The 17,578-nt window shown below is 38.4% G+C and overlaps 1 long non-coding RNA gene across 1 annotated transcript in view; it reads right to left on the bottom strand.

Annotated features, from left to right (window-relative positions):
- Positions 1-551: 551 nt before the first annotated feature.
- The window catches only part of LOC119623869 (uncharacterized), a 38,671-nt gene continuing 21,644 nt past the window's right edge, over positions 552-17,578 (bottom strand). Inside the window, exon 3 of the long non-coding RNA XR_005239935.2 lies at positions 552-752. This is a non-coding gene — a long non-coding RNA (uncharacterized lncRNA). The remainder of the gene's footprint in view (positions 753-17,578) is intronic.

The following is a 17,578-nucleotide window of genomic DNA, read 5'->3' as shown; positions in this document are numbered from 1 at the left end:
ATGGATTGGGATTTTGTAATTTTTATATTCTTCTTAACATTCTTTTTATTGTAATGATAAATTTATAATTATTGCCCATCCCATTTACAATGGTCTGGAAGGTAAATACTTAAAAATATTTATAAAAATCATATTGCTAATCTCTATTAACTTGAGTTCTCAGGGGTCTAATAACATTAAATAGGATAAAATAATTTTAAAAACATGTTTCACAAGTAACACTCTTTAAAAAAGCCTCCATCTATGTAAGTAAAGTAAAATGGATAGATATAAATAATATTATTTGTTAAGTATTCAGGATTTTCCAGATTGTCAATTATCCACATCAATCACTGCTATTAATAAAGTACACCAGATAACTTTACAACTCAACTGTTGTCTATAGCTTCTTGTTTTTACACAACAATGTGGAAATTGGAATTGAAGAATCAGATGGTGACAAAGGCCATTTGGAGTTGCTTGGATTCCCTAGTAGGAGGGGTGAAGCTAAGTTCATGGGTCCTCAGGTTTGTACAACTTCTTTTAGAAAAAACATGAAAATTTAATCCAAATGTATGTAAGAAGGTGAATATTTATGAAACCAGAGCAAGTGAAGGACTCCTAAAGCTTCACCCTTGAAGTGAATCCTCAGAGTAAATCCACTTTTGCCTGGGCAGACTGAAAAGGGGGTTTCTTTTCCCGGAAAGCGTCTTTCTTTCTCTCTGTCTTCTGCTTGCCTCTTGCCTTAGTGTAAAGAATACAGATGGGCTATGCTAAAGAGCAAAAGAAATGTCATGTTCATGATCATAGTTTCTATGTTTCTAAGATACAGTGTTTCTAAGATTTCAGGCTATAGTTGGGGAACAGAGGCCAAATGAAAATTCACACCAACTGCATGAACAGAATTTGGATCAAAGAGGCATTCCATTGTTTCTTTCAGCACAGATAGGAGAATCTGGCAGCCCATAGACTCACCACCAATTCTTGAGCTAGTTCCTTATATCATGTGCAAATGTGACAGTGCTGAAAAGATATCAAGGTGGCTGTTGGAAGCTTGCTGCATACATGCTTATGGTCTCTGAGTGTATCAAGCTGACCTTTTTAGGAAAATGATGTCTGACTTGTTGGATGAATTAACTTGCACCCTAGCTGTGAAGCAAAGGAGCTTCAGAGCATTCGGGTGACAAATTGCACAGATAAGATGGCATTTCTTTTCTGTCTGAGTGACAGCATGCTGAGTGGTGGTCTGATTTTGTGATAATGGCTAGGAAGCTCTAAATAGCAGGCTATTCTCCTTTGAAGCACATATGGCTGATTTAGATTGAAAAATGACAGGTGTTATATAAGTGAAGGTGAGAACTCGGTAATAACTTTAAAGCTAACAAATGTAGAATTTTGCTGTAAGTTATGTTTTTTACATTCTCATGTATTTATTAAAAGTTCAAAGTATGGATGCTGATCCATTCAGTATGAAAATAAGATTCTATTTTTGAAAAAAGGAACTCATTTTTGTTTTGATTTAATTTCATTCTTCTTCCCAAGTAATTCTGTCCTCCATAAATACCATTAACTAAAAGTGTCATGTCATTTTCCCATCAAAATCACTCACCCGCACATGACTTGGGGCTATGCTGGACATTGTATAAAGGAGGTGTCAGGCAGAATAAAATGACAAAGTAAGCAAAGTTGGTCTTTCTAAATCCTCCATCTTCCCTCTTAGCCTCATTCTTTATTTTTCTCTTCTTGTCTTTATTACTCTATCTGCCATTACCCTTCCCACCCCCATTATTTTCTGCTGTAGTGTTAATTGATATGATATCTGTTCATTAAAGAGTAATCCCCATTCTCCAGAATGATACTTAGTAAAACTGGCTAATCCTTTACATGATAAAATAAAACTATACTGGTAGAATAACAGGCAGTAGGGTTTGAACTTGGGAAAGGATTCCTTCTCTTAGTTTCATCTCAATAGGACCATGGGGCTAGCTTCCTATTTCACTGCCTAGTTAGACTAGCTCCATAGAAAGCCTTCTAGGAGGAAATAATCTGAGTCATAAAACAAACACAACATAGACAGAGGCAGCCAGCCTCCAAGTCAACTGAAGAATTAGACCTTCAGAGTAAGAAGGGTCATTAGAGCTGGTTTTGTCAAACCCTGAATTTTCTTCATCTGGAAACTGAGCCATGGAAAAGGTAAGTGCATTGCACATGTTCTTTCAGCTAGTCTATTTATGCATTTGGTACAAGAATTCAGGTCTCATAAAATTTCTAGTCCAATGCTACTTTTATCAACCATATTAACCCACCTCCAACAAATATGTAAATCCAATAAAACATAAGTGGAATGATATGGTTAGGTTTTGCCTCCCCACCCAAATCTCATCTTGAATTGTAATCCCCATAATCCCCACCTGTCAAGGGAGAGACCAGGTGGAGGTAATCGAATCATGGGGCCCTTCCCCCCACACTGTTCTCGTGATAGTGAGTGAGTTCTCACGAGATCTGATGGTTTAATAAGGAGCTCTTCCCCCTTCGCTCGGCACTGCTCCTTCCAGCCGCTTTGTGAAGATGGTCTCTTGCTTCCCCTTCACCTGCCACCATGGTTGTACGTTTCTTGAGACCTTCCCCAGCCGTGCTGAACTGTGAGTCAATTAAACCTATTTCCTTTATAAGTTACCCAGTCACAGGCAGTTCTTTATAGCAGCATGAAAATGAACTGATACATGGAGCATATCATAATGTTTTATTTTTAACATGGAGTAGGAATTATGAAACAGGTGAGTCAGGTCTTATGGATTTATTGCAGGAAGGTGGAGAAAGAGAAGAGAAATGAGTAAACCTTTAAAATAGAGTAGGGTGTAACTTTTTTGTTTTTGAGACAGAGTCTCTGTCCCCAGGCTGGAGGGCTATCTCGGCTCACTGCAACCTCCGCCTCCTGGGTTCAAGCAGTTCTCCTGCCTCAGCCTCCTAAGTAGCTGGGACTACAGGCGTACACCACCATGCCTGGCTCATTTTTGTATTTTTAGTAGAGATGGGGTTTCACCATATTGGTCAGGCTGGTCTCAAACTCCTAAACTCAGGTGATCCACCCGCTTCGGCCTCCCACAGTGCTGGGATTACAGGCATGAGCCACCGCGCCTGGCAGGTGTTACTTCTCGAAACCAGAATGGGAAGGGTAGGGAGGAAATATGAGACTAAATACAGATGGAAGATGAATACTGTTTGTTCACCTTTCACTTAAATCCCAATCCTCTTTCCTTCCTTGGCCAACATAAGTCAGAGCCAAAGGGCATGTTGAATGCATACCTTTTTTATTTTACTATCAATTTTGACTTCAGGAAGAAATAGTCAATGACTTTTAAGGCACGTTTATGGGGATTTATCAGGGAAGGAGGAGTCTGATTATACTTAGACTTGGAGTTAGCAGGGAGACACATGTGTCTGTAAGGTACTTTTAAAATGTCTCTTATTAGAGATGAATGCAGCGATTATAGCTGTTAATACCTGTGTTTGCCTGTAACAGCAGCTCATTAGTTGCGGCAGATGCTCTTGATTGTCCTTCCATATCTCCTAGTTTTTCAATGCATGCTATCTGTACTTTCAAAGATCAATCCCTGCATTTCTTCTCCTGAGGGTTTCTCTGACTGTTAAAGCCCAGTTTGCCTCCTACATGGTAGACAGATACGCCAGGGAGTTAATGTTCCCTGGAAGCATTCCTCAACTGATAAATGAATTGGTATGCAAATACCCTAGCCACTTTACCCCTGAGGCATGTGTTTTCCATTTTTTTGTAGAGTTTCTTCACAGTGGTAGCCGACTTGATAATGCACCCTTTATTGGCTGCTTTTTGTCTGTTTCACTTCCCTAACTGCTTATTGATATTTCCTTCGCCTCTCAAGTGAACCACTTGCACCCTAATCCTTGTCATAAGGTCTATTATTGAGGGAACCCAAATGAAAACACCCAAATTACTTACTATGTTAGCAATAGAGTCTCACAACAAGCCTCAGGAGAACCCATCTATGTCAGGCATTCAGTTGCAAGAAACGGCAACCCAAACTTCAGTAACCTAATAGAATAGGGGATTATTTTTCTTCTATAAGGAGAATTCCAGTGGCCTACAGTTGCTAGAGGAGGTTCAACTGCTCCATGATCCCACCAAGGAATCAGGGCTTTTCTGTCTTTCTGTTTTACCATCTTCATCTTTACCTTTCATCCTTCGACTTTTTGCTCATGTCACAAAACATCTGTTGCATCTCAGGAACCAGAGCCATATTCCAGGAAGAAAGAAGGGGAGAAAGTTAAAGCTTTCCTTTTTGCACAGCTTTGTCTTTTTAGTCGGGAAAAGAAGTCCTCCCCAGGTGGCTCCACCTGCAGTTGAACTAGGTCACCTGCTCATCATCTGACCAATTACATCCAAGAGAGATGACAGTAGAAAGCCTGGTTTACTTAGCTCAATCATGGTTCATCCCTGGCGAAGGTCCCTATCTGAACAAATTGGGATTCTATTAGCTGGAAAGAGGCAGAAATGACTTGGGTCAGCAACAGACAACATCTCATGCATCACCTCTAAAGAGTATATCATTGGCAGCTCCATGGTCAATATTTCAGTTTCCTGTCTCCACATGACCTATTTCAGACCAATGGCACACCAGTAGACGCATACTCTAAGACAAGGAAAATACAGAAGCAGAGGAGGAGTAGCTTTAATGTGCCTTCCTTAAAAGTCTTTATCTTATTGAGTCTTAGATATCTTTAGAAACTGTACTTCCGAATAAATCTAGGCAAATAAAATTATTTCTGTAGCCTAAAAACTAGGCATACTAGTTAACTACTGTTTGTAAAGGGGGCTTTGCTCAGAGAAGAGCACTGTTTTTGTAGGTGTAAAAAGAAAACAGAATTCTAAACATAAAGCTATTTAGAGGATACTTGCTTAGTGAAATTGAAGGTCAATAACATTCACGAGAACAAAATCTAGGTCTCTAGTTACCATGAATATGTCCTTGCAAAGATATTGGTAAGAGGTCCCCTGGGAGAAACCTGGCCTTCTAGAGTTAAACTCTGTCTCCTGTGGAATGTTAAGCTTTAATCTTAAAACACTGCATGTTAATTTGTTGTCAGAGAAGAATGTATTGAAATTGGCATCTGAAAGCTCTGAAGAACTATAAAATGCACTTCTTTGAGGTGAGACAAGAGCCTCAAACTTTGCTTTTCTTTCCTTTGGTTGGCCAAAGGAGAAATTAATAAATCAGTGATTCTGTTAGAGCTCTAGTCTTGAGCTGTACAATATATATTTTTTAAATAGGAACAAAACATCCTTGTTCTAAGTAGAATCTACTCGGTCAAGGGCCAGAAGACTTTTGCCAATCATATGGTAGAATGGAAGTGTCACTCCTGCTTTCCAGAGAGCCATGTAGGACAATTTAAGAAATTAAGTGGAAATAGAAACGCAACCAAAGCCAGTTAACCTAAACTAGAATCTATTATGCCCCATGAAACTTTATGAAGCAGATACAGTTAATTCTGAAAATCCAGTATTTTGTAGTTCAGAAATCCTTTTGACTCCTCTTGGAAAGTCAAAGGAATCCAGAAAAATCCTGTGCTCCGTTATGTGCCAGGCATTTTCTCAGGTGCTTCAGATGGATTAATTCTTAATCTTCAGAACAATCCAATCCAATACTGTGAGTGCTCTTCTTACCACCCCCATTGTACAGATGGGAAACAGCGGGGACAAAAACGTTCAACCACACGCCCAAGATTGCATAGCAAATGGGTGGCAGAAACAGGATTCAGTTCCCCCGCCTTCTAATTCTGAAGGCAACATTTTCAACTACTTTCACTGCCTTAGAAATTATCAGATAAGTGTCCTAAGTGTATTAACTGAGTTGGTATGTCATTAAACCACAAACACATCAAGAATTGAGATCTTTCAAAATATTAACTTGGCATAAAATTACTGTTTTTAAAAGAAACACTGTTATTTACTGAGCATAATGGTAATTGTGTTATGGCAGATGCAATAAATCTGCAAATTTTATGAGATCAAATCTCCTCTCTGTATTTCTTACTGCTTATATCTCTGAAATTTCTGAGACTTCAATGAAAATGACAGTGATAAACCAAGCCCTGCAGATGCTCATGTTCTGTTCTCATTTTTTTATTGTTTACTATTCTGTAGCTCTCAGATCTTACAACTGTTCTGAGGAACACGGTCTTATCATCCAGTTTCATAAGACTTTGACATTAACTGCTGTTTTGTGTTGGAGATATTTGATTACATTAAAAAGATTGTTTTTATTTAAAATTTTGGAATAATGTGCAATTTTGATATAGATTTATGGTACACAGTAAAAGTTTATGCTAGAAGTAAATTATACTAAACATCGGACCTTATCTTCACCTCTTACCAAGGTGAAATTAAGATGTATCAATTGAGTAATGTCCATTAGTCTGAGATCTCAAAAAGGAGAGGGAGGAAGAGGAATAGGAAGAGAAATAGGAAGAATTCTGGATGGCTAATTTAATACTTTCAAGAAAGGGAAAATATGAATTCTGGCCTGCCGTTATAAAAGTTATTTCTTAATAAAAGAAATAAAGTTCTTTTTTGATAACCTGATGTGTACTTTCCCAATCTTTGGGTCCAACCCACCTCAATAAGAGTAAAAACACAAATTTCCTTATAAATAGAAGACAGGGTCTAATATCTAAATCCAGCAGTGGATTTCATAGGTGAATGATCTTGCCATTTAGTAAGTTCAAGAAGATAATGCTACAAATCTAATATTCCAAAAGTGAAATCACTATTTGTGAAGATACTATGTAGCTTTTGCCTAGTATAGAAATAATAATTCAGTCAGTCCATCCATGGGTTGTTGATTCAGTAGATACTTATTATCTATCATATCTTGGGTATTCTTTTAGGGACTAGGTAAGCAGCAATGAGGGAAACAAAGTCCCTACTCTCAGTTTACAATCTACTGGGGAGGAGACTGCTCGTGACATATAAACAAGTAAACATATGTGTCAGATGGTGGTAAGTACAAGGAACAAAGAACAGCCAAGAAAGGAGTAGCGTGGTTAGAAAAGACATTTCTGATAAGGTGAAAAGGAGAAAACAATTTCATTTGGTTTCTATGATGCACATTTTGTGAACAGTTCATCTTAGAGACTATATCAGGAAGTATCATTGTTTAAAGTTAAGAATTCTGTGGGTGCTTCATTGAGATTTTATGTAGCCAAAGTGGTTGTCTGCTTATATTTCTCAACATTTTTCTAGGTTAAAATTATGAACATGATATAGAACTTTATGGCTTTGACTTCTCATTTATCTCTAGCTTACAGTAGACTCAGTAAATGTTTTCTAAGGAGAACTTTGGCCTAACATACCCTAACTTAATTCATCTCCAAACACAGTTAAGAGACCATCTGTCCAAGTGGTTGTCCTGATGCACTTTATTTTCAAGAGTCTCAACTCTGCCCCAGCTCAATTTGCTATTAAGCCCTGCCTGGATCTACTAGTACCTGTAAAATTTTTACCACTTTTGCATATTAAGGGATGCCTACATCAATGGTTTATGGTTATTGAGGAACTGAATGAAGCAAAACACCCCCTGAAAGCATTCTCTTCCTCCTGCACATTTTTCTTTGACCTTGGCCCTCACAATTATCTTTAGCTAAATTATACATGTTTTGGTATGTATATCAAATGCATAATTAGAATATTCCAATTGGTTAATATTTTTTAAAACATAAAAATGAAATTTCTTGATGTTTGAATAATAGAAGCATGAAAATTTGATATTGAGGAAACTGTATTGAATTTTTTCTTCTTTCAGTTGTTTTGAATATAAGGACAGATTCTGGAAACATGGCAGACAATCTAAGCGCTTTGTACTTTCCCTCTATTCCTAGTTCCGTCTGTCTACAGGATCGGGGTGGCAGGTCTTAGGCTCTAGGTGATGCCCTTCATGAAGCAAGTGTGGATCTTTCTCCCTGAGCATCAGAGGAGTCTCTAAACCTTTACTGGGGAGCGCTAGGACAAGAATTAGAACCAGAGGGCCCTAAGGAATTTATGGATCCCAGAGGTAAAACTGGCACTGATACTATGAGTATGTTTCTTCTTGCTGATCCCCAAGAGGCACAAGGGAAACTAAGCAGGTGGGCTTGGCATTTACTGTGTGAGGACACAGAGGGCAGGGAGGCTTCCTCCTGGCTCCCCTCTCTGTCCCTAAAGTTAGAAAATGCTTTGCCTTCCACGAAGTGAACTACAATCACTTACGGTACCAGAAATATCAGTCATGTGCCTAAATGAGCCAAGAAAAGAAATGGCAAGAATATAGTGTTGTGGTCCCTTCATTCAGAGAAAGACCAAACCACAGAGGTAGGTGCCCAGATAAAGAGCACTACTGCAGATCCCTGGGAAATCGGAGTGGAGAGTCCACCCCAAAGGTTTTCTGGAACTAAAAAAAAAAAGCATGATTTTCAAACAAAGAAACAGCCAATAGGTGTATTGAAGAAAAGAATGGAGTCTGTTGATATCTGCATTAGTGACCATAAATGACAAATAAAAGAAATCCCTCAATGAATGAACAAAATTGTAGAGACAGATGCGATGAAGGAAACACATGGATGCAAAGACTTAGAGTGAGAATAATAGGTTTTTAACAAAGAGACAAATGTAAAAGATAAGCAAGAGACAATGATTTTACAGGTAATAGATGAAAATTTTCTAGACTAAACATAAACCTGAATTTGTAGTTTGAAAGGAGATACTACATTCCAAGCAAGTTTGGTAAGAAAAACAAAACTAAACAGCATACCTGGGTATATTATAGCAAAATTCTTGAACCACAAGAAGGAAAAGAAAAATTTGTATGCTAGCAGAGAGAAAAAACAAGATACCCCCCTAAAAGAAAAGGATTAAAGTTACCTGTGAGATAGCATATCATACCAGTTTAGAATAATGGCTTGGGTCACATAGTCTAGTTTTGATTTCACATCTCTCTATTTAATGCCTGTGTGTCTTGAGTAAGTTACTTAACTCTATTTCAGTTTACTTATAGTAAAATAATGATCGTGATATCAATCCATAATGTTTTGTGAGGATTAAATTAACTAGTAGTTAATTGATACATGGCTTAGAACAGTGCCTGGTACATAGTATCAATATATGTGGTGGCTATATATGTATATCTCAAAGCTGCAAGTCAGAAGACAGAAGTAAATCATCTACATCAAAAAGAACTAAACTCGGGGATCTAACTAAACTCAGCCATGTGATATGGCTCCTCTGACCTGGTGACAGATATCTGTGGCTATGTAAGGGTTGGATTCAGGAAGCATATCACCCACATACCCCATCTGAGGAATTTTGAAAATTGCATCTTCCTCATCCTAAAGGACAACATAAAAGAGAGGAACCAGAGGTCTCCATCATAGCCTAGGTGAGGGAGCCTACCCCCACAAGCTTTCCACAGTCCCTGAGATCACAGAGTCCCTCAGATCACAGATCAAACATGAGCTTACTGAAGAACATTTGGAACTGGCTGTAGATATCGAGGGGCTCTACAGTCCCCAGAGCTGCAGCAAAAACCATCACTACAAATACAAACTCTTGAGATGGCACCATCCAGGGAAGTAATAGATGTAGAAAAATAGGGATGTGTGTGTGTGGTGTGTGTGTGTGTGTCTCATCCCCCTCAACCCTTGGTGTCTGCAAAAGGGTCTAGAAGTGAAATCATTCCAATTACAATGAGCACACCACACTAAATCTTGATTACTGAAAGGTATTCCCCATTAAGAGAAAGCTGGATGCCTTGGAACAATATGTGATTTCAGGGCTGATTTTAAAATGGAACAGAAAAAGTACAAGATGAACCAGAAAAAGCTGAACATGAGTTTTCCCAAAAAAAGAGACATGTCAAAGAATATAGGAGGCAGACTAAAGGGGAGAGAATTTCCTAGGTCAGATCCTGAATCTCTCTCAGGAAGAAAATTCCTCTCATTTGTTCTCTGTGGAGCCTGGCTCTGTTTTATGAAAAATCTTTCTTTTCGGGTATTTTCCCTGGCCTATCTGAAGTGGGCATTGAGAAGGATACTCTCCACAGGATCGGCAGTGCTTTCACTGTCTATATTTTCCCTATGGAAGTTTGAGGTCCCATGGATTTTAAGATTGAATAATCAACATATGATATGGTTTGGCTGTGTCCCCACCCAAATATCATCTTGAACTGTAGTTCCCATAATTCTCATGTCATTGGAAGGGACCCTGTGGGAAGTAATTGAATCATGGAAGCAGGTTTTCCTATGCTGTTCTCATGACAGTGAATAAGTATCATGAGATCTGACAGTTTTATAAAGAGCAGTTCCCCTGCACAAACTCTCTTGCCTGCTGCCATGTAAGATGTGCTTTTGCTACTCCTTCACCTTCCGCCATGATTGTGGCACTGTGGCACAGCTATGTGGAACTGTGGGTCCATTAAATCTTTTTCTTTATAAATTACCCAGTCTCAGTATGTCTTTATTAGCAGTGTGAGTACAGATTAATACATATTATTTTACTGATGTCTTTGGCAGTAGAGATTCCTCAGAAATACAGTAGGCTTCTAATCTCTTTGTTTTCAGTCAGTCCCATGTACCAATAATCATATCCCAAATTATCTCCTAAAGGTAGATTCACACGTCTGCTTTTTCTGTTTCCTCTCCCTGTGTCCCTATCTTTCAACTTTATAGTAACTGCTTTGGAGTGTTTGAAAGAACAGGCTTGGGTGGGACAGAAATAGCCTTATGGTGGTTTTTGCCATGGGACTGAATCACTTGATTCAACTGAGAAATCACAATAGGCCTCTTAAGATTTTATTTTTCAGTCTTTCTTTCCTCAGATTCTAGGAGTTAGCTTTTCCTTCCCTGTGAAGTCACATATGTCCAACTGTGATTTCAAATGAGCCAATTTTTGCTGACTTGTTAAAGGTCTTTTTTGTTTGTTTTATAATGTCTTGCTAAAAGTAGCAAGAAAAATACCCTACATTAATAGTCTTTTCAACCACTTTTCTTAAAGCCACATGCTCAGTAGACATATGGTCTGCCTGAATTATGACACATGGCAATTTTGCCAAATATTTTGTCTCTGTATAATACTGGTTTCCATTTTTTCCAGCTTGTGTTATCCATTTTCTCATTGCATACACTTGACCTTTAATCCAATATAATATTTTTAATTGTGATGATGCTCTATAAGGTATATATTTTTGTGTTAATTAGGATAGCGCTAACTGCTGTAACACATAAACCCTAACGTGTTATTTCTACCTAACCAATATATGTCCCGGTTGCTAGGCAGTTTTCCTTTACACGCTAATTTAGGGCACTCCTTTGTCTTAAGCCTCTACATCTTTGATCTTCTCACCTCTAACCAATGGATGGGAAATGAGAGTATGAAACTTTTAAGTGACGCATTACTTCAACTCACATCCCATTGGTGAGTAGTGATGTAACCTCTGAGTGGCAACTCCACACTCTGGAAGAGGAAGCACAAATTGTATGGGAATAGCTGGGTTCATCTCCCACTGCTGACAACAAATACTACACAATCTTTTGATTAAACTTAGACAATTAGCTGCATGAAACCCTACTCACACGTCTGCTTTTGTTGCTTACATTGATCAAATTAACATTTTTTTCTGTATAATGAAGTCAAATCCCCAATGTAAACATTAACATTTTTTTAAGTGTAAGATTCTGCTTCTGTTAAACTTCCTCATGGCAGTAGCATCCTTATTAATATGGAAACAGTTTAAGGAGTATATTTTATTGACTGAAATTTCATGATGGAAACTAGGAATAATGCAATTGGTGTTTACATGTGCTTTTCAGGATTCCCTCTACTTTATTGTTATTCTGTTGTGCCTCTTCAGAACAATTTGTTTTCTGTGCTCTCAATATTAAGAAAATCATGCCACCCCTACATTTCTCAGAGAGGAAGTGTAATAGTGGGTAGGTGTGTTACAGGTTGAACTGTGTCCACACAGTTGAAGTCCTACCCCCGGTACCTCAGAATGTCACCTTATTTGGAAATAGAATCGTTTCAGATGTAATCAGTTAAGATGAGGTCATTAAAGTAGGCTCTGATCCAATGTGACTGGTGTCCTTATGGGGAAGATAATGTGAAGACAGATACAGGGGAAAAAGGCCATGTGATGACAGGCAGTGCTTTGAAAGACACAGCTGCAAGCCGAAGAATGCCCATCCTCGATGACAGCCTCCAAAAGCTAGGAAGAGGCAAAGAAGGCTTCTACTTAGAGTCTCAGGGAAAAACAGTTTGATTATAAATTTCTAGCCTCCAGACTGTGAGAGAATAAATTTCTATTTTTATAAGCCACCCATTTGCAGTACTTTATCACTGCAGCCCTAATAAGCCAACACAAGGTATAAGAGTTGAGGATTAAGCAGATCTTGGGTTGAGGATCACCTCTGGAAGCTGCCATCTGTGAGGTCCTGGGCGGGTCATTTTATCTCTCAGAGCCTGTTTCTTCAGCTGTAAAATGGGAGAGAATAATTTTATCTTTTGGGACTGTTAGGACTTAAAACTTTAAAATTTTTAGCACAAATCTTGACAAACTAAGTGCTTGGTTAAGGGAAACTATTGTAGTGTGTATTGCTTGTTTGAGTATTGAGTGGCATAAGAATTGAATATTTTTCCAGATATCACTGCTGCAGCTTTGGACCTAATGAAGTGTTTTTTGTTGTTGTTTTTTGTTTGTTTGTTTGTTTGTTTGTTTTCAGGACAGTATATGTTTATACTCCCTCCTCCAGGTATCTCTGTATACTACCATTCAGACTATGACTCCATGCTCAGACAAAATGATTTATTTAGCTTTGGCCTTAGAGCAGAAAAACTCTCCTATGAGCAAGGATAGAGAAGGATACAATAATGTGTTTAATTCATTGATTTAAGAAATGTTTGCTGAACACTTAAGTTCCAGTAGTGCCTGGCACTATACCAAATCCAGGGGATGCAACAGGGACTGAGGTACAGTCCTCTTACAGTTAATTTACAGGCAGGGTTTTGTGATGAGTCTCTTGAGGACAGTACAGTCAGTGCTCAGGGAATGTGCAGCAGTAGTCTCTGCACCAGCCTCAGGAGCCAGGAAAGGCCTCCTGGAGAAGATGCACCCTCAGCGGAGCCCTAGGTATAAGTTACTAACTACCCAGCAGAATGAGGATATTGTGGGGCATAGGTGCTTCCAGCAGAGGGGGCAAACTGGACACAAAGGCCCTGTAACGGATCAGCTTCTGGCTGAGCTCTAAACAAAGGGTGGTTCAGTGGCTCTATCAGAACGCACTTGTGTGTTTTGGGTAATTCCCCTAGACTAAGATACTTTTAACTCATCTATGGCAACCGAGTGTTCTTTACAATCTTGCCACTTATTCTGATTTTTGATTTGCTCCAAAAAATGCTTTTACCATAATTTTTCAGTTGAGTAATCATCCTTCTGAACAAAACAGAAAAAACAAAATAATAAAATACATCAAAACAAAAGCACCGTCCAGTCCTTTTGTCTCCAGCACATTATTTGTTAATACAGTATGATCCAGTATGATCTCTTCTTTCTGGTTATTTTAATAACCTAAAATAATAGGGGATTATTTTTCTCCTTTCACAAGAATTCCAGCAGCAGACAGTTGGTGGAGTTGCCCTTATCCCACTATAGCTAGTTCCACTTTTTATAAGAAAAACTAAATTTTCATTGTGCCAAGCCACTGTATTTCAGGATTTATCTGTTCCAGAACCTTAACTAACGGGCTTTATATGCACCCCTTCCCCTTGGCAGGTTCCTAAGCATGAAGCAGACCCAGCCCAGGGAAAGAGAAAAGGTTTAAATTCGGTGAGAGTTTGAAATTTTCATATTACGCTGATTGGATGTGTATGTGTGTGTTGAAAAAGAAATGAGATTTCTTATCTGAGAGCAACCAAGGGGTGGGGAAGACCAAGTTAAGAGATTACTTAAGAAATATAAAGTTGCTTTCTGTTTGCATCTTACCAACTTCAGCAATTTCAATAACCTAGTTACAGTTTACATATGTTTCTTTGATTCAATAGAAGTAGCTATATTGATACTTCAGTGTGAGCTAACAAAATTTTTTTTGCTAGACAAAGAATGCCATGTGTCTTAGTCCATTTGGGCTGAATTACAAAATACCATAAACTGGGTGGCTTATGAATAACAAACATGTATTTCTCATAGTTCTAAAGACTGGGAAGTCCAAGGTCAAGGCACTAGCAGATTTGGTGTCGGGGAGGGCACATTTCCTGGTTCATTGATGGTGCCTTCTCCCTTTGACCTCACATGGTTGGACAGGGCATTTCTCTGGGACCTCTGTTATAAGGGCACTAATCCCATTCACAAAGTCCCCACCCTCATGATCTAATCACTTCCCAATGGCTTCCCTCCTCTGAACACAATCACATTGGTGATTAGTTTTCCACATATAAATTTGGGGGAGGACACAAACATTCAGATTAGAGTATCGTGTTTAATTTTATTAGTTTTCTACCTGACCCTGCAAAGATACACCTATATGAATAAATTAGCACTACTTCATTCTGTGCTATTAGCCTACCATCTTATTTTATTATATCAAGGGATGGAAACATTAAATATAAACTTAGTTTGGAGGTTTTCATAAAAACTTGCCAGCCTCCTTCTCCCGCCTCCCTACCACCCCAAGCCTGGTACTTACACTTTGCTACCTTGTAGCTCCTTTAGACTGGAATCTGCGGTTGAAACAAGTGTTTTTCTATTAGTTAGCTTCTGAGCAAGTTGTCTTAACACATGGTCCATGCTCTTTTGGTTCTTCCCCAACCCTTCATCTCATCCAGAAGGCAGTCCCAAGGTTATGCCTCAGTCTAATTCCGTGGTCTCACCTGCTCAGAATGGAAGTTAAGACAATGACAGCAAGAGAACAAACTAGAACAGGTTCTGACCACTCATGCCAAAACAAAAAAGAGAGCAAAAATAACTATAATTCATGAAAGTGAAATAATAGAATGGCAAAGGTCAAAATAGGAGCCAACATTTTGTGAGTCTGTTTTACTGTCAATATGTTTATACCACAGAAACACCTTCATATGAAGTCAGATGTCATTTTGTAGGCAGTAGATTGCCCACCAGTCTTTTGTCCACTAATAAAACTATTTTAAAAATCTGAGTTTATTTGATCATAATATATTATTGAGTATTATGTGCCAGGTATTATTCAAAGCCCTATGTATATTCTACTTTATTTATTCCTTACAACACACAGTATATGCAAGGACTCCCCTTATATCCATTTCACAGAGAAGAAGCTGAGGAATAGCCTAGAGAAGATAAGAAAATTGTTCCAAGTCACACTGCTACGAAGTGATAGATAGTACCTTCATTTATATCCAGGCAGACTGCAAGTCTGCACTATCCATCCTGGTATTAACTACTACTGATGGCTGAGCCTTCACAGGGATCTAGGCTCGTGACCAGGCACTTCACCTTGATCATTTAATTTAACCCTTACAACAACCTTCAAGATAATATTAACAATTCACAATTGAAGGTACAAAGGCTCAGTAAGATTAAGAAACTTGCCAGATCTATATTTATAATCTGATCTCCAAAACAACCTTTTTTGTTGTTGTTTTTGAGATAGTCTCATTTTGTTGCCCAGACTAGAGTGAAGTGGTGGGATCTCATCTCCCCGCAACCTCCACCCTGCAGGTTCAAGTGATTCTCCTGCCTCAGCCTCCCGAGTAGCTGGGACTACAGGCACACACCACCAACCCCAGCTAATTTTTGTATTTTTAGTAGAGATGGGGTTTCACTATGTTGTCCAGGCTGATGTTGAACTCCTGACCTCAGATGATCTGCCTGCCTCAGCCTCCCAAAGTTCTGGGGTTACAGGCATGAGCCACTGCACCCAGTTCAAAACACTCTTAACCTTACAGTGACCATGTAACTATTGTCTAAAGTCCAGGGTACTTTAAAGAGTGAAAGAGACATTATTAATGATACTGGGAGAGTAGTCACAAACCAGCACTCTCCCAGGCATGCTAGAATTCATGACCACCCTTCACTATACTGGACCTGGCTAGCTGATGACATTCTACCTCAAATCTGTGGAAAGTTCTTCACATGATAAAAGATAAAAGTGTTCCACCAGGGTTTATTGAATTGGCATTACCCTTCTCCTTTCTTCTATTTATATCCTATGCCCCTTTGCAAACCCCAATGGACTAACTTCTTGTCTATTTCAAGTCTTTTGGGAAAAAGACTACAATTAAATCTTATAAATGTATATTCCTTGAGTGCGAAACAATGGTTTATTGGAACCTTCGAGGAAATAACATCCTTTCATCTAAGAGCAGAGTTGAACAAAATGGGAGGAGACCACAGCAAGGACTAATAATTTAAAGAGAAATTTATAGGTCTACTGATCTAATGACTAAGACATAATTTGCTGTCTGCATCTTAAGGGGTAAGGAAATTGTACTTGAAACCAGCTGTGCATGGCAATCTCCTCTAGCTTTAAGAACAATTCATATGCCCGAGTATCATTTCAGACTTATGGTATCAGAATCTTAGAAGGGTAAACCCTTCAGGGTTTCTTTTTAGAGCCTCACCAGTGGTTCTAATTCATTGCCAGGGCGAATGAATCCATATTAAATCCCCCTGACCCTAACAGGCTGTTCTTGTAGCAATAAGGACGTGTATATTGATCTTGATACCATGCATGGACATGATATTGATACCAATATCTTGCATGTGTCATAGTTAAACAATCCATCCTGGGTTTTCTTCAACATATTTCAGGAACTTTTTTGGTGGTTTTTCTAATCTAAAATGATCAAACCTTATCCCTCCGACCTATTTAAACATTTACAATCTCTTTCATGGTTTCTTTTACTTTTTCTCTAACTCCTCTTCTTTCCCTGCAGCTTCTAGTACATTTGTACATACATACAAACACACACACACATCTATATCAAGTTTCAAAATAATTCAGGTAAAAATATATATATAATCACAATTTAGGTAAATATGTATAACCTCAAAATATCAGGTAATATGCATATTATCCGAATTACCTCAAGATAAAGTTCATCAGAATTGTTTTGATATTTTAAAATCTCCCTTTTTTCATAAAAAGATCATTCTGTGTTGACTTATTTTCAGGATTATGAGACTTCTTAGCCATCCTTGATTTTTATTTAAACTGTAGACAATAAATATCTGATAAATAATTTTGAAGAAATCCCATGATTTTTTAAGCTTCTATCTTATTTCCAACTGATTCTTTTTTCCAACACATTATGAAAATTTTAAAACATACAGCATAGTGGAAAGAATTTTAGAGTAAACGTTAAAGTACCCACCATCTCAATCCTGCTATGAACATTTTACTTTACTTGCACTACCACATATCTATGCATCCGTCATTCCCCCATCAATCTATAATCCATCCTATCTGATGCATTTCATAGTATATTTATGGCTGGGCATGGTGGCTCACCTCTGTAATCCCAGCACTTTGGGAGGTTAACGTGGGCAGATCACTTGAGGTCAGGAGT

The sequence above is a fragment of the Chlorocebus sabaeus genome, chromosome 11 (genome assembly GCF_047675955.1).
Source record: "Chlorocebus sabaeus isolate Y175 chromosome 11, mChlSab1.0.hap1, whole genome shotgun sequence".
NCBI lineage: Eukaryota > Metazoa > Chordata > Mammalia > Primates > Cercopithecidae > Chlorocebus > Chlorocebus sabaeus.
Note: the sequence above shows the minus strand (reverse complement) of the source record. Positions and strands in the feature narration are given on the sequence as shown.